Source organism: Eleutherodactylus coqui, chromosome 3 (assembly GCF_035609145.1).
Source record: "Eleutherodactylus coqui strain aEleCoq1 chromosome 3, aEleCoq1.hap1, whole genome shotgun sequence".
Taxonomy (NCBI): domain Eukaryota; kingdom Metazoa; phylum Chordata; class Amphibia; order Anura; family Eleutherodactylidae; genus Eleutherodactylus; species Eleutherodactylus coqui.
Window position 1 is genome coordinate 52287859 of NC_089839.1, and position 4852 is coordinate 52292710.

A 4852-nucleotide genomic window follows, 5' to 3' on the forward strand; every position below is an offset into this window, starting at 1 on the left:
CCAGGGCTGAAATCTCGAGATTGTTGGGGGACCGATCAATAAATTATCTCATATTTTGTGATGGGATTACCCAGTTAACCTGTCATTTACTTCATGCTGTTCTCACTGAGGGCAGTATAACGTAGTGACAAACATGCTGTCACTTACTTATAGGGTGTAATGTGCAGTGTTTTTTAAGAACTTACAGCTTGTTCCTGCAGCTCTCAGCAAGTGATGAGGCCAGTTTATTCTTGAGGTTTTGCTAACCCCACTGATGTGCCCTGATTGACAATTTTTTAGCTATAACACTGCCTATTGAGAAAACATGTCAATCACAGATGGTAGGTGGGGTTAGCAGAGCCTCATAAACTGGACTTATCTCTTGCTGGGTGCTGCAGAAACCTGCTGTAAGTTCTTAAAGGGCATCTACCAGCACCTTTATACTGCATAAACTACAGTATGGTACTCAAAGTTGAGGAAATGGGGAGTCTGGGAAGGTATGTTTTATACTCACATGGTCCCACGTTTCTATGCTATGTTCCCTGGAGGTGCACACTTTTTTACCTGAAGTTCCCACAGTTCTGAGAACCCCACTGAATATAAAAAGTAGAACATGTCAACCATTATCCAAGATTTGCATTTTTTAAGCTTTTTGCACCGCTCCTGCCACTTTTCTGAAAAGTGGGCTAGACTTATCAGGATGGCCATGGCCACCCCGGACCGGCAAATTTATGTGAAATTATGCATAAATGATGCTAGAAATGTACTCCAGGTCGGAAATCCTATACATTTCTGAAAAGGTGTAACTAATACATGAAGAGGTGTGTGCAAATTTATAATCCATTTTACGACAGCTGCTGGCCTATAAAAAGTGGCACGTTTTTACACAAGTTCCCTTTAATGCCTTAACCCCCTTAAGGACATGGCCTATTTTGGGCTTAAGGGCGCAACGATTTTTGGCGGATTTTCATCTCCATTTTTCAAAAGCCATAACTTTTTTACTTTTCTGTCGACGTAGCCGTATGAGGGCTTGTTTTTTGCGTGGCGAACTGTAGTTTTTATTAATGCCATTTTTGGATACATAGACTATATTATAAAACTTTCATTATTTTTTTTATGATAGCAGGGAGAGAAAACGCATCAATTCTGCCATTATTTCTTACAGCGTTAATCATGCAGCATAAATGACACACTACATTTTTTTCTGCGGGTCGGTACGATTACAACAATACCAAAATTCTTAATTTTTTTTAGGTTTTTCCACTTTTCTGCAATAAAAGCCCTTTGGAAATCTTTTTTTTTTCTAAATCGCTGCATTCAAAGTCCTCAACTTTTTTATTTTTCTATGTACGGAGCTCTATGAGGGCTTACTTTTTGCGAGATGAGCTGTAGTTTTTATTGGTACCGTTTTGGGGTACATACGGCTTTTTTGATCACTTTTAATGCGTTTTTTGGAAGGCAAAATGCTAATATTTAGCATTTTTGTTTCAGTTTTTTAGCGTTTTTTTAACGCTTTTTGCCGTGCAGAATAAAAAGTGTGTTCAACTTATTGTACACGTCGTTACGGACGCAAGGATGCCAAATATGTGGGATTTTAATTTTTTTTACCTTTTTTATGCTAATATGAGAAAACATTTTTTAACATTTTTTTTAAATTTTTCTTGTCTTTTTTTTACATTACTTGTGTCCCTTTCGGGGACTTACATCATAGCACTGATGATCGCCGTGATAAGGCAATGCTTTATCGCTCATTACAGCGATCACAGGCACTGGTAATACAGGATGCCGGTATCTGGCGTCCTGTTGCCATGGAACTAGCCGGGCTCTCTGCAATTATATCGCGTTCCCTCTGTGAACCCTTCCCATACCACGATCTACATAGATCGCGGCAGGGAAGGGGTTAACAGCGGGGGCCACATCTCAGATGCACCCCCACTGTTGCAGTGGGAGACCGGCTATCACTGACAGCTGGCTCCCGCTGCCGGATAGAGCGAGATCTGTCATGATCTCGCGCTATCCCTATGATGTAAGGGTACGTCATTTTGCGGGAAGTACCCTGCTCCAATGACGTACCCTAACGTCATAGGGAGGGAAGGGGTTAAAGATATTTTTCCCATTTTCGTTTTTTCTTCGCCCTTTTAAAAAATTATTTTATCTATCCATCGCCATCACCGTTTGAGGGCTTGGTTTTTGTGGGCCGAGTTGTATTTTTTTAATGGTGCTATTTAACGTACCATATAATGTACTAAAAAAATTTCAAGTGGAGTAAAATGGGAAAAAAACTGAAATTCCGCCATCTTTGAGGCATCTTGTTTCTACTACGTACACACTGCAACAACAATGAGCTGATAACTTTATTCTATGGGTCAGAACGATTACTGCAATACCAAACATATATAGGTTTTGGGTTTTTATTTCTATACCACTCATTTTTTTTCAAAGATATTTAATTTTTAAAATTATTTTCTGCCGCCATCTTCTGACCGCAATAACTTTTTTATTTTTCCGTCGACATAATTGTGCGAGGGCTGATTTTGTGCAGGACGTCCTGTAGATTCCAATGATGCCATTTTTAATACATATAACTTTTTGATCGCTTTTTATTACATTTTTTTCTTGGAGACCAAAAGAAAAGAACAGTTCTAGCGTTCTTTATTTTTATTTTTTTCTGACGACGTTCACCATGCGGGGTAAATAATCTGTTACTTTTATAGACGCAGTGATAACAAATATGTATTTTTGCTTTATTATTTATATTATTTTAGTTTAAATATGGAAAAAGGATTTGTTTGTTTTACTTTACTTTACTTTATTACCTTTTACTTTTTATATTTTTTAATAATTAGTAAAACTTTTGAAAACTTATTTTTACTTTTCTATTTTAGTCCCCAGAGGGGACAAGAACATGCGATGCTTTGATCGCTCCGGCAGTATAATGTAATGCCATAGCATTACATCATACCGCGGTCTGACAGGCATTCTATCAAGCCATGCCATAGGCACGGCTTGATAGGCATTCTGCTATGACAGCGCTGGGTCCCCCAGCTGCCATGACACTCGAACGGCAACCCGCGATCTCAAGGGGGGCAGTCAGGGGATTTAAATGCCGCTATCAGAATTGACAGCGGCATTTAAAGGGTTAACAGCTCCGATCAGATGCTTATCGGAGCTGCTGCGGGCGGCTGCCAGCTGTGAGAAACAGCCAGCAGCCCCGATGCTTGGGGCAAGATTGCCCTGCGATCTCTCTCCATACATACCCCACTGCTGCAGGACGTAACTGTACGTCCTGTAGTGTTAGGCACTTAGGGGCCTATTTATTAATGGCTGGATACCAGAATTCTGACATAACAGTCACAGTTTTGGTGCACATGCACATTTACGCTGTACACAGACACTTTTCCAGAACGTCAGCTCGGATTTAGGGGCATAGAGGCACACAGATTATATCCAAGAAACTATGCCGGCTTTTACCTTTCATTGGTTTCTCACCCGGCACAGAGGTGCCACAAGATGAAACAAATGTATTAACAGCCTCATAATACATTTGTCGCTGATAGATTGATGCAGGGCTTACAACACGAAAATCTGCCCCTCAGTCTGTATCATAGCATCCAGCGACTTCCCACAGCAGTTCACTAGAATGTAGGTCGTATGATTATACCGTGTAACTGTACCAACCTTTACATAGTATGGACAAGACGGGAGAGTTTGTCCATGTAAGTCCAGGTAGACATGAGTGGAAGCACATTTGCGCACGCCTGAGCGCTACGTTTTTACTGAATGAACAATGCTTTTTTGCGTGCGCATTGGCGTATTCTACTGTACCCTTTAACCCCGCGGGGCATGTTCATTTGCGTGCGGCAAACGAACGCACTAATTGAAGAGGCCATTTCTAGAGTTCTTTTTCCAGGACAATTACACAGTGTTTCACACATCTCCTTGCATATTGCGTACCCCTCCCCCCTCCTCCATTGACTTAAACAGGGAATTTTGGTGTGCAAATACACAGAAAAATAGAACGTTACATTTTTTTTGCATGACCAAAATGCACGTGCAAAATATGGAAATGTGAATGAATCCGTTTAAATCCATGGGTTATATTCTCTGAGTATTCCATGCCCAAAATTGGCCCATGCAAGTACGGCCGTATGAAGCCGGCCTAGGGCTGTATTCACACAGGGCAGGTGCGCTTTTGGTCCGTGAAAAACATGACTTTTCTATGCGATTATCGGGCTATTTTCTTGCCATTTTCCCACGTTTTTTTCTTGTGTGTAAAAACTATATGCGTTTATTGTGTTTTTCCCTGCTCTGCTCTTCCTAATTATTTTTATGTGATTACTATAGTAAGCCTGAACCTGCGGCCTCACACTTGCATGAAAGTTGCATGAAAATCACATGGCATGTGATTGCGGTGCATTTTTTTAAAATAATCTCATGGAAAACAATGGGCGATTCGTGAAGAACTGCACAAACATAGGACACGGAGCAATTTTTCTAACTCGAGCTATTGGTTGGGGGAAAAAAAGTACTTGTGTGAATTAACAAATATGCAAGTTATGTCCATTTCGGTATCAGACAAAACTCACGCGGGACAATCACCCAATCTGACCCTGCCCGCGGCCAAGGACCCTGCGGGTCTTCTATTTACCCGTCCGGGTCTGCATATTCTTCCCTGCGGATTTGTGCAGAAGCGCCGTCCGGCGCACATGAGTTTAGTTTTTTTCTAACTCCTGCTTCCCACAGAATCCACCGCCAATCCACAATTCAATTGCAGACAGGCCGCGTATCTTCAATGGAAGCCGTCCGTGCGGTATCCGCGTTGAAATGGAGCATGCTGCGATTTTTTTTTTGCGGAACAAAAGTTCCGCAAATC